This window comes from Bactrocera oleae, chromosome 2 (assembly GCF_042242935.1).
Source record: "Bactrocera oleae isolate idBacOlea1 chromosome 2, idBacOlea1, whole genome shotgun sequence".
Taxonomy (NCBI): domain Eukaryota; kingdom Metazoa; phylum Arthropoda; class Insecta; order Diptera; family Tephritidae; genus Bactrocera; species Bactrocera oleae.
Genome location: NC_091536.1, coordinates 31,389,099 through 31,402,887, shown reverse-complemented (window position 1 = coordinate 31,402,887; position 13,789 = coordinate 31,389,099). Strand labels below are relative to the sequence as shown.

Below are 13,789 nucleotides of genomic sequence, written 5' to 3'. Positions count from 1 at the left end.
AGCTTCCTTCAATACAGGAGCCAATTGGTATTCCTGAAATTTTTAATGGTTTTTTGCTTCGGGCGCGTGGCGTCCAAGCTGAACACAATATATTTATAATCGAAAAAGGAATGGTCATCCAGAAGTCTCCATCCCGAGATCAAGGGAGCAATTTCTCTAGAGGCTAGCGTGATTTAAAGGACTTCCGCCCTGCTAGCTGTCATTAGGTAAAAGAAAAAGTTCAGTTCGTTTCTGACCAGCAGACAGGCTCTGCTTCTACCTGGAGCTTTTGCCTTTTTATCCTTAGTCCAGATATTCCATAGCTGCTCAACCACGGTTCCTGGATAAGGACAACGTCGGCTTCGTCCCTTCCTAGACGAAGCAAAAGATAGGCGGAGGCCGCCTTTGAGTGCTGGAGGTTAATTTAAAGGATCTTCATTCTCCAAACTCCTCTCCAGCAGTGCGAGTTCCGCACTATCATCCGTGCCATCGATCCCAGCCTCCTCGAACAAGCGTCAGAGACTGAAGACAGATCCATCATCGCCTGACGATCCGCCCCCCGTGCTCCCCGCGTCTGCGAGAGAGGTATCTTTCCCGCTCTCTTTCACCGCAGCGTGAGGTAGCGGGCCATCCACTCTGGCCTATTTTGGGAGTATCCTGAGAACGATTATCAGCGCTTGCCGATATGGCACCTCGGTCTTCTCCAGTCTAATCACCTTCCAGTCTTGGGTGGGAAGAGATGGATTGCAGTACTGCAACATCTCTTCAATTTCGGTCGAAGTAGAAGGTTCGGGAAATCCGATTTGGCCACCGCCTCGAGCTTTGCTCCTTTCCACACCGCCGCTACTGCCTCCTTATAAAGAAGTTTAAAGTTTGTGCATGCCGAGGTTCCACCCGGCACTTTCCCATCTAAGGGGTGGTCCAGGGCTTCCCCTGACCACCTTCATGAAGACAGCGGAGATAACAGCCGCTACCCACTTTTACTCGCTACCCATCTCCGCTGCTTCGGTTGTACACACCGAGAACCACTGAGCTTGCGAGTTTAGCGATTTCGCTAAACATCGGTGCGGCTCCGACTCGATCCTTTTTGCCGAGAGAGGATGCCCCTTCCTGCGACCTCTGCCGCTTTTTCAAGGTGTGGGGCTCGGTCGGCCAAACTTTCCCGTTGCGCACGTCGCTCAGCCAAGGTTGTCTCAGTTACGAGGCCAAGGCGAGGGTTGACTCACACCCATATGAGGCAGTGTGTTCAGAGCCGATCAGCGCAAAAAAAGAGTCATCTCATCAAACACCTACCACACTAACTTAATAATGACGGGATAAAATAATAATTAATAAAATTTCTATTTTACAATTTACAACTTTTTTTACAATTATTTTGTAGCGCGATTTTTCTATTATCGCAGTTCGGTTTTATTGTATCGTTATTGAAATTTCTTATTAATATTGTATCATCGTTTATGTCTTGTATTGTTGTTTTGTCATTGCATATAAATTCACAAGTATTTGAAAATATACATCTTTTACTCAATATAAAATTTTTAAATGCTTAATTTTTTTCATAACCAAAATAGCTTTCGCCAATCTTGTTAACGAATTTTTTTTTTCACTAATCTCTAATTTATTTTTATATGGCAATGGAGTAATTAATTGAATATAAGTTTGAAGGAAGGTCCTTGGTATCTGAATTGCGAATATTATTCTTTAATTTTTGTATACTACAACTCCTAATTTTGCTAATTTTAATCTATAAAAATCAATTTCATATTTTCCAATTTCTTCCTTAGTTAACATACTTGGATGTACCATATTGTATTTAGCTGCCGCAATATTGTCTTGTATTTCTTGAACTTTATTTTCTGTGAACTTTAGTTTATTTATTTGGTCATTAAACAAAAACTTTCTTTCAATTCTATTTTGTTTATTTTGTTAAGAGTTTCTATTGTTTGTTTCCTATCTAATTCTATAGTTTGGTATCTATTAATTTAATGATCTATTGAAATGTTCATTAATTATTGTACTATGTGTTTATTTAAGTTTATAATAGCATTATGGCCATTTTCTTCAATAATTTTCAAATGGTTCACAATATCTTGCCTGCCCTCATTATCCATAACTCCAAACATCCATTTCTAGGCTGTTCCCACGATATTTATTAAGCTACTTTTCTATCTTTCTTTGATATACGGTGTTATAGATGTAATCTTTGCTTTTGTATGTTTTATTTCATTTTACAAAATTTCTTTATTTTCAATATTTAGCTGTCCGATATTTTCTTTAATCTGTTCAACTATTTCTGTAATTTTGTTCGGATTTATAATGTATAACTGTACTTATTTCATTAACTATTTCTGTGTCATCCTTTTGTATCATTATATACCCCGCTTCTTTTATTATTGCTGTGATTTGCAAAAGTGTAAGTAAGTAAAAAAAATAATTATCCCCGCCATCTGTAAAACATAAAAATTAAAATTTATTACCGTTTAGGTTCCGATTAATTGTCTCTATATGTAAAAGTTTCCGATATTTTATTATTTATTACTCCGTTGGATTTTAGTCGCCTCTTACGACAGGCATCACTTACCATGGGTATATTCTTGGAAAACCTGGTACCCACTGGGGTAGAACAAAAATCATGTAATACAAACTTTTTATTATTTTTTTTATGTTATTATCACCATTAAATGCTTTAAACTAAATGCATCAACATCTTTCTCGTTTGGGTTTTCTATATTTGCCAATTTCCTTGGTATTTTTATATATGCCGGGTGAACATTTTGCAGTGGATTAATTCGGTAATATGGTTGATCTTTATGCCGTACTATTTTGTAGTTTTTAATCGGCCAAGTTTCTGTGTTTTCTATGTGTTCTTCTGTGGAAATGGAATATGTTTATATGAACTATCTCATTTTTATTGGTTGGAGTTTCAGTTAGATGAAATTTTTGTCGTTTATTATCAATTGTATTTCTGCCTTGAATTTCGGATAATATAATTTATCTTTTAATGCATTATAGGTTTCATTTATGCCACTATGCATAGATTACTTTTTATGGTACAGTGATATTTGTTTATGTAATTTCTCTTCTTTTCTATTTCTGACGCTCTTTTTGTGCATTTTACAAATTTTAAACTGAGTAATTTCTGTAGTTCATGATAATTAGCTTCAGACACTTCTGAAAATATTCTCACTATTCCGCTTCCTTTTATACATTTTTTTAATGTTTCCTTGTTCTCTTTTTCTTCATCCATTAGGTTTATTTCAATTATTTTTCTTCCATAGAGTCTTTGCATCTGAGCTTTTGGGCTATGTGTCAATATAATTTAAATTTTGTATTTATTTAGAAAGTCTTCTTTAGTTGAGAAGTGTTCAGGCAGTTCCTCATCTGTTTAATTAATTGTTTCTGACAATTCCAGGTTTGATTCATTGTCGTTACCTTCTTTTATTATTGGTGAGGTTTCAATTCGACTTAAGAAATCAGCTACAACATTATTTTTTCCATTTACGTATTCTATTTCAATAGTTTTCTCAAGAGATTTTTCCATTACGCTTATCGTTGAGCCTGAGTCGATCAAAGCATAAAATAGTTTGTAAAAAACACTTCGTTCATATTTGATTCTTGTGGATCACCTCTTCTACTCATTGTGCCCACGTCCCTGGGCTCTGGTTCCCTTCTTTGTAAATGTTGTCTATTATTTACCGAGCTTCTTTGCTGACTCGAGTAATTAGAATGGTTTTGATTTGAATAGTTTCGACGACTTTATACCGATGGCTGTCTTGTTTGATTGGATTGTTGTCCATAATAAATTTATTTGACATTGAACAGATTGTGGACGAAACTGCTGCCCAGAGAAATTTTGGTTTTGTGGACGATATTGTCCTGAAAAGCTTTGATATTGTTGTAGACAAAACAGTATTTCTTTGTTGATCTTTGTTGTGAAAATTTTTATTGTTAACACCATTATTTTTGGTATTAACTTGAAAATTCTTTCCCTCTATTTTAAGATGAGGACTTAGATTATCTTCATCGAATCCAATAAATTTATACATTTCTTTGGTCATTTCTGTCAATTATGTCATCGATTCCACTGTGTATGCAAATGTCCCTGATGCTAATTATTGCTGAATTAGCATCCCTTAAAAAATTTTTCTCATAGTGTCACCGTTTTCGCTTAATGCTCTATATTCTGTTATACCATCTACGATTTCGTTTACTCTTTTACTTAATTCCGTTATACTATTTAATCTTTTACTTAATTCCAATATAAAATACACCAATTTTTAAGTCATAGGTCACCCTAAAAACTATTTCTTCTTGTCCTACATAGTCCCTTCGTACTCTGTCAATAGCCTAAATGAAGGATGGCAATTTTTTTACATTCCCTTCGAAAGGAGCTAGATATTTTAAGTTTTTTTCGGCCCTTTGCCTAATTGTCAATTGATTTTCGCTGCATTTTGAGTACTTATATGCATTAAAGATATTACTAAGCAACGAGTTAGCAGTTCTATTTGCTCTGCCATTATTTTCCTCACTGGGTCTTTTTACTTTACCCTCAAAATCATGCAACAATTGTTTTTTTTTTTTTAGGTTTGTATTACTAACCACAACATATAAAATAATTGTTTTTCGGAAAAATGGTTTTGTATGATGAATCTGATGTTCACTACTTTTAGCGTATATGTATTTTTATATTTTATTGTACTTAAGTTTACTTACTTAAAAGTTTAATATTTATTATTGTATTATTGGCTGTGCAAGCCTATTTTATTTATGTGTTAGTATGTTTGTCGGTACCTTGCTCTTATTGTTGCTGCTGCTGTTGCTTTCTGCTACTGCTGCTGTTGTTATTATTGTTGGCCTTACTGCTACTGTTGCTTGCTGCTACTACTGTTTATTATAAAACTCTTCTCTTGCAGTTATTTCGACAGGCCTACGATTTTCAGCAGGAAAATCTCAGGAATCACACTGGTTTCTTTGTTTGGTTTTTTTTTGTATATTATATGGTAGTTCAGTTGATTTTGTGCAGATTAAAGTTGTGTGATTTCTAGCGCATTTCACACACCTTGGTAGCTTAAAGCAATAGTTTGCACTGCGCTACAAGATTCGATTACTTGATTGGCTAGAGTTTGACTACAGTATTTAAAATGTGTTTAATTTCATTGATCTTTTCCGTACATTCGAAGCAAAAAATAAACATATTTAAGACATTTGTTTATCTATACTGAAGCTTGCTTATGCTTTCAGGTTCACGATTGCGTGTCCTCGCACGAGTACTACTAAATTTTCGATTCATTTCATTTTCTTGTGAGAATTCTCTAGTCAGAACTGTCTAACAGGTTTATTTTACAAGACCAGTATGCTTGAGTGTACATGAATTTTTGACTTCTGCATTTATCAATGAGCGCGTCGAGAGTTAGTTGAAACTTTCAAATGTTATAATTGGCGGAGGGCGATATCCCACATGTATTGCTCTTTTTTCTTGAGCTTATCCTCAGGACTTGGAGATATCTTTGACACATTTGACGTGCCCTACTCTACCCTGGTTAGTGTGTCCATTCCGCACTGCCAATCGGTACAGAAAAATGCGTAGCTGTGCTTTTTAGCGCCGTAGGGTAAGGCTGTCGACAGCAGTTACCCACGTAAAACACACCGGAAGTTGACCATAGATGTAGACAATGTAGGGATCCTGTCGAAAAACAGCTCTGCGCAGTCAGCTGGCTTACCGTGTGACAGAAATAACTGATGTGCGCTACAGGCGGCGGAGGAAATGTTTAGCGAGAAAATTAATCAATTAATTTAGTGTTTATTTTGTTTTGTTATTGTTTTAAACTTTTTTGAATTACGTGATTTTTTTTCTGTGATTAATAACAATTAATGCTGCTAGTCTCAAGAAATCGATGTACAACGTGGTGACTACAATGTTGTAGTCTTCCGGCAAATCCGCCCACGAATTTCCACAGAATGTAAAATAGACGTTATTTGATGAAAGCACCGCCCAAGCAAAAGTCATCTTAGTTGATAGCTGTAAAAATGAAATACAATTGTTTAAGCTATGCTCTGCATTACTGCAATGCATACAATTTGACATCGCGTTAACGAATGAATTTGCACTTTTCTTCCTGGGAAGCTTAGAATCTTGCTGAACAAGTTTCTAAATACTGACAGTGCCGATTCAACTACTTGTAGCAAACGTTCCACGATGGGAAGTAGTCAAAGTCTTGCTTTTTGTATGTCAATTTTGAATAAGAATTAATTTTAGTTAGGACGATATGAATGAGCATTGAATTCATTATGTCGCTTTCAGAGTTCAACGAAAGTAAGAAACCTCGCAACGCTGTAACAGTGCCTTTAATACAAGATGCGTTCCAAAGTAAACAGTAAAAAAGTAACAAAGTTAACTCTAGTGGTGCCATTTATATGTCGACTAGTGCGTTAGAATTTGCTATCCTTTATCGACTTCCAGTAAAAATTTCATGACATTTCATCTATTGGAAGTGAAGTTATTGCGATTTAAATTAAGTAAAATTGGTAAAACTTTCACGTTTCAATTGATGAACCAAGTTTATGGCGATGATTGCCTATCCCGTAGCAGAGTGCACGAGTGGTTTCAACGTTTTCAAAGCGGTCGTGAGGACATAAATGAGGACGAGCCGACCAAAAAATCGCGCCTGGAGAAGTCAAAAGTGAAGACAATGATGCTTTGTTTTTATGATTCCAAGGGAATTGTCCACAAAGAATTTGTTCCAACCGGCCAAAACGTTAATGCGGTATTCTACCTTGGAGTTTTGAAGCGTTTGGTGTGCCGTATTCGACGTGTTCGGCCCGAATATCGCGAAGATGGAATTTGACAATTATTTGACCAAAAATCACATTTTAACAATCAACCACGCCCCGTATTCACCTGATATGACACCGCGCGACTTCTACCTTTTCGGAAAAATGCATTTGCCGATGAAAGGAAAGCGTTATGCAGACGTGGATGCCATTCAAAAGGCTTGCACCGGCATACTGGCGGCCATACCAGGCAACGAGCTAAAACACTCGTTCGACATTCTTCTGGACCGTGCAAAAAGCTGTATTAAAGCAGAAGGAGACTACTTGGAATAAAATTAATTGATTTTGCCGATAAAACCATTTGTTCTGTTTTTTTTTTAAAGTCCTGACGGTTGGTATTGCAGATGGGCGTAATCGGGCCACTGCCACGCCCACAAAACAATAAATTGTCATAACTAAGCTCCGCAATAAGATACAAGACTGTTGTTTGGTACACAGGATCACATTAGGGAGGGACATCTGCAGTTAAGTGGTCGTGGTCCCGCCCCTAATAGGTTTAATGTGCATATCTCCTAAACTACTAAAGCTATAATAACAAAATTCACTGCAAGCAAACGTTTTTAGCACCTCTACCTACGGTGTGAAATCGGGTGACAACCCCGCCCACTCAACATGTAACGGTACTGTTAAAAACTACTAAAAGCGCGATAAATCAAGCACTAAACACGCCGGAGACATTAAATTTTATCTTAGGGATGGTATGGATGACTTTATAGGAACCGCGTTCAAAATTAGACAGTGAACCGCATATCTTGGGATCTTTTTAACCGATTTCAATCAAATTTGGTATATATCTATGTTATGGTGCGAAAATGGGCGAAATCGGATTACAACCACGCCTAGTTTCCATATGACAAAATTTTAAATTCCACTTGATTCTTTCACTTTCCAACATGCCAATCAAGCAACAATGATTATATCGGCGTAAAACTTTACGTGAATAATACGTTTAAAGTATGCCACCTTGTGACCAAAAATTCTCTAAATCGAACCAAAACTGTTCAAGCCCCTAGGTACTGAATATGTGGACCCAAGTACCTATAGTTGACTTTTTACCGTATACCTATATCGGCCATTGTGTAAGATATATAATTGAAATTCATATAATAGAATAAATAAATGAAACTATCGATAATAGTATGCATTTGTTTAAAAAATGGCTTGAATCGGATCAATAGTTCTTGTAGCCCTCATATATCTAATATAAATATTTTTGAACTTCCGCGTGACTGTATCATATGAGAGTTATCTCAATGAAAATGAGAGAGCGTGTTTTACTTTACAAGATCAAATCCGGTGAAAATTTTCCTTAGACCCCATGTAACTAATATCAGGATTTTCGAACATTCGTCTGACTTTACTCCATTTGATTGGTGATGGTATGTGAGGTACCTTAATGAAACAGTGGGAGCATTTTATTAGTCTGTGGCATGTTAGTAGTATGTGGTATTGGAAAAAATTAATAAAATCGGGTTAATACTGCCCTCAAATTCCATATACTACTTATAATGCTTTTCGTTATTCTAACCAGTTTTATGCCGAATATGTCAGTCAGTGAGTATTAATATTTTTTTTTATCTATAAAATTGCTTCAAAATATGTTAACGAAATTAAGTGGTAAAGATTTCTTAAAAATTATGTGGTTTGACGCTGAATTAGAATGAAATTAGTATATACTAAGTCTAAACCTCACACCTTCATATAATGAATTCCGATTCTCTGGTTGACGTTTGCCAGCTAAGCTTATAATATAAAATTTAGCCACTTTGGTGGAGTTAATATCACATTCATACTTACCTATGTATATCTCACTTCAAGCAATAAAACTGACTCTAAGTTTATAACCTCTTATATAAGTAAAGAAGATACCAAATTAAATTGTAATTTAATCACGATATCATTTAATAATGGATGTTTAATTCAACATTTTTTTATATACGGCTTAGAGGAATTTTCTGGTCTTTGATTTTCCCAGCTCACATGTACTACTTATGGTATAATTTTTTTCCTCAATTTGATAATTTAATGAAATTAAATGGACAGTTTTTCTTAAAAATAATGTATATCGCTGCATATGAATGAAATTGGTCTAGACTTTGTTTAAACCTTATAACCCTAATATACTGATTTCCGCTCCTCTGGTACAACAGCAACCTCATATACCCCCCATATTAAATCTAACCCCTTTGGTTCAGTTGATATCACATACCTATACCATGTTTGAGTTAAATAGCTTCTTTTTATAAAAGTTAACATTTCGGAGAAAAAAATAGTATAGACACAAAATAAATCTATGAGCAATAAGTTAATAAGATACCAAATAATAATCGAGTAATGAATGTTGAATTCTGTCGCAACATTTTTATACTTTCGCAACATGTTCCAACAGAGTATAGTTTTGTTCACCAAAGAGTTGTTTGCATCACCTAAAGTGATAGATATAGATTTCTATATACATATATTTCTTCTAATATTTGGTGATAATCAGTGGTTAGGTATATTTTCTCAGCCATCATGTTGAACTTATTATAAAATATACCAGACAACAATGCTAAAAAAGTTTCTTAGAGTGCTGGACTTTGTATAGAGCAAAAAATCTTTCTAGAAAAAATTGCATGAAATAAATATTAGTAATGTAGTATCAAAAGGGATAAAGACCCTTTTTATGTGGTTATAGATAAACTGCGACCATCGGTTTACATGCTACTGTCTATTATTTCAGTTTTGCGACACATTTTAATATGAAGGTCATGAGGTGAACTGTAAACTCAATAAAATTACATTTTTACCTAGCGCCGTTGGCAGCTTATGAAAGGGTAAGATATTAAGACAGAAAGAAGAAAATCTACACACCTGCTCTACATATGTGTATACCATACTTAATTGTTGTTGTAAATGTAAGTTATTGTTAATTTAGCCTTCATGGGTAGACCCTTCAAAATAGGTACCGAGGGGATCCTGTTTTAGAAAGCGTTTAACAAAAGTAATTTACGGAGGGATTTTCCGAGAACTTAATTTCAATATAATGAAATAAACTACTTATTTCTAAAATATAAATATAACTAAAGATTATGTATTATTATGTTAGTGAATAGCTAAGTAATATATAGGTATACAAAAGTACGTAAGCTGTACCAACATGTTGCAAGAGTATAATAAATATCAGTACACTGTGTTTGTAGTTTCAGTTTCACTAGATGTCTTTACAAGCAAAGTGCTTTATTCAAACTAATTTTAGTTTATCACACAGTACAGTGTATAGTGACGAGCAATAGCATAGCAAGGACTTCCAAGGAATAACAGTGAAAGAGAGCAGCACCTAGGATCCAACTTTTAACACCCGGACGGACTGAATTATATAAGTATTATCTCTAAGTATTTTATATATTAATCCATATATTATTAATTAATTATGCCTAGATTAAGTAGAAAATCTATATTACTAAGTCGTCTTCAGAACAGAAGACGTATGAGAGTTCTTCGTGCAAACTCTTTATATAGAGATAGTGAGCAGTCACAAAATACTGTAAGTCACGCAAATCGTAGATTAGATTCCAATGTACGTCTGTCCGATCAATACAAATCAACATAGAACCAGGCGGGAAAATCCGCAAATTCGCTCTGAAGAGCAAATAAGAGATACTCGAGGTCATAGGTCTCGGCGTGAAGACCCCGAGGTTCGATCTGTTGAGCAAGTTGCAAATACTGTTCAACATAGAACAAGGCGGCAAGATCCCCAAATTCGCTCTGAAGAGCAAATAAGAACTACTCGAGGTCATAGATCTTGTCGAGAAAATCCTGAAGTGCGGTATAATGAACAAAGTAGGAACACTAGGGATCACAGAGAACTTCGCGAAAGAAATCCTGAGTATAGGAATTTAGAGCGCATTCGTGATCAAACGCAAAGGGAACATGCAAGAAGAAATCCTGAAATAAGGAGAGAGGAGCGTGATAGAGAAACACAACGTCGACAGCTTAGTAGGAGGGGTATGAGGGAAGAAATTTTGAATCAAAGACGTCTTAGACAAGGTCAAGTTCGCCTTCGTAGAGATAACCCACTCAATAGACAAATTGAAAACCAAAGGCAGTCCCAACGAATTCGATTAACGAGAGAAAAAAATGTTACAGAAACTGATAATAGTTGCAATTTAACAGATTTCAAAAACATTTATTTCCAAAATATAAATAAGGGCCCTACTGAAATATGTATTTGCTGCGGCGGCTTATGGTTTTCACACCAAGTTCGCAAATTAAATTTCGAAACTATTGCGCAAGATCACCCGAATGCTGCATCCGCCTTCTTTTTAATGCAAAAATTTCCTTCAGAAGATGGATATTACAATTGTTAATAAGAACGTTCCAAAAATATGTTTAGCTAACGGTCTAGACTTTTCTGAAATACCGGATTGTTTAAAAGGTATGACTCCAATTGAAGAACGTCTCATAATGCTTAGATTGCCTTTTATGACAATCCGTGGGTTAGGATATCAAGGTCAGAGTTTGCTCAAAGGTGCTGTTGTTAATATACCAATTTCTGTTAACAATATTGTGACATCTCTACCAAGGTCCTTTGATGAGGCTCATGTTATACAAATTCACTTAAGAAGGCGTTTGGAATACAATCATGATTACATGATCGATATCATACGCCCCGCAAAGATTATGGAAGCTTTGCAGTTCTTAGTGAATACCCCTCTGTATCGTGAGCACAATATGATAATAATGAAAACTGGATTTCAGAATTTAATAACCAAGAAGAAGTTCCGTTTGTTGCATCTGAAGAGGATTCCCGATTGGTTCAATCTTTTCATGCGGCACAAACTTCTCATGATAATCCCTCAGGTAATAATATTCTCACGGGTCTTTTACCTTCAGAGCTAAATCCACACGGTCAAGAAACTCTTTTGGACAATATTCCTGTAGAAAACTTAGACTATAACCGTTTAGTGATAGCGCCAGGTGAAGGACAAAGACCAATTGACATAATTCAAGATAATAATTCAGAAGAGTTGTCATTTGGAACAATATACGTTGGGCAGAAGCGTACATGCCCTGAAACGTATAGCAAGATAATACGTTCTGAAATTCGCCGTTTTGACAGGAGAGCGTGTACCATTCCAAAGTTGTTCTATGAATACAAAAAAATAGAACTGCTACAAATTAAGAATAGTACATCCATTTGCCTTAGAAAGTTTTCAGGTCGCAACCAAGTTACGGCCCAAAATCTATTAAACGAAAACTTTGTTCAAAACTTGATTCAACACGATGATGGTTACAAGGTTTTCAAAGGCGTTAGATCCTCACCTGCACACTGGGAAGCTGAGAAGAAAAAGGCAATCGCTATGATTCGCCAATTTGGGCTTCCAATCTTCTTTATCACTTTATCGGCAGCAGAATCTCAGTGGGTTGAGCTTTTGGTCATCCTCTCTAAAACTGTTGATTCTAGAGATATTTGGAAGAGGAAGCCAACATTTGTACAACCCAAGATAGATATCGCTTAATTCGGTCAGACGCGGTTACTTGTGCTAGATATTTTGACTACCGCTATCGACAAATTCTTAAGCTTTTTAAAGATAACGCCGGCATTTTTGGAGAGCATTTTGTTACAAATTTATACTGGAGAGTGAAGTTTCAACAGAGAGGTTCCCCGCATATACATGGCATGTTTTGGCTTAATAATGCCCCCAGGATCAACCCTCAAGATCCTCAGACATTCCCTGATGTCATTAGTTTTATTGACAATTATATTTCTACCGATGGTTCGATCAGCCACTTAGAAAATTATTTGGGTTATCAAAAGCATAACCACAGTCGGTCTTGTACTAGGTAAATAAGAGGACAACAGTTTTGTCGTTATGGTATACCATATCCCCCAATGCCTTCAACGCAAATACTGTTACCTTTTACAGAAACAAGTCAAAATTCAGACACAAGGAAAACGTTTTCAAAATTCAAAACGTTTTAAATTCAAATATGACTACAGAAGACATTTCTAATTTAAACGATAGTAGAATAAATATGTCTTTTGATGACTATTTGTTAGCCCATACATCAAGTTTAACAAAACCAAAAATTTTTCTAAAAAGAAAATTGCAGGATCGTTTTATAAACGCTTATAATCCTCTGATTTTGGAACTCCATAGAGCAAATATGGATATCCAATATATACTGGATGCATATGCTTGCTGTTAATATAATTAATTATATTAACAAGTCTAACAGGGGAATTTCTATCCTCTTAAATGAAGCTATATCAGAGGTAAATGCTGGAAATTATACTATTAAGCAAAAACTTAAACATATAGGTCACAAATTTATATCAGGCACAGAAATATCTGCACAAGAAGCAGTATATTGCTGCATTGGGCTCCATCTTTCGGAAGCAAGTAATGCAGAAATATTTATAAATACATCTCGACCTGAGGAACGTGTTCGAATGGTAAAACCTAGAGCGGAACTTCAGAACCTTCCTTCAGGTTCGACTGAAATATTCGTAGCCGGTATTTTAGACCGTTATGTTCAAAGATCCGATCAATTAGAAACTCTTTGTTTAGCTGATTTTGCATCTTGGTATAAATATTTTAAATCTAGTAGAAGAGCACAAGATAGTGTAGAAGAAGCGAGGGAAGACGATAATTTACCAGAAAGCGGGGTTATCATGCCTCTTAAAGACGGTAGCGGTTTTGTGAAAAAAAGTACCAAACCTTGTATTATTAGGTATAGAAGGTTTAACCCAGATTTGGCCAGAGTTGAGTATTTCCGCGAAATGTTAATGCTTTACTATCCTTGGCGGAATGAACAGCAAGATCTCATTGTAAACGATAATGAGCAGACTTGCATAACACATCGTATTCTAATTGAGGAAAATCAAAGAAAAAATGATGTTTTTGAGCAAAGAAAACTTGAAAATGTTCTAGAAAGTCTTTATAATGAAATAGACTTGGACGAGGTGCTCAAAATGAACTACCTATCGTGGAAA

At 35.6% G+C, this 13,789-nt stretch overlaps 1 protein-coding gene and 1 long non-coding RNA gene across 3 annotated transcripts in view; one reads left to right on the top strand and one right to left on the bottom strand.

Moving 5' to 3' along the window:
• Window positions 1-13,789, top strand: part of LOC138855683 (gustatory and odorant receptor 22-like) — a 1,003,612-nt gene that overhangs the window by 776,819 nt on the left and 213,004 nt on the right. The window lies entirely within an intron of this gene.
• LOC118680088 (uncharacterized) lies at window positions 2,488-3,665 on the bottom strand. Its single transcript, XR_004975600.2, has 2 exons — window positions 2,655-3,665; window positions 2,488-2,592 (listed from the first exon to the last, which is right to left on the bottom strand). It is a non-coding gene; the product is annotated as an uncharacterized lncRNA (long non-coding RNA).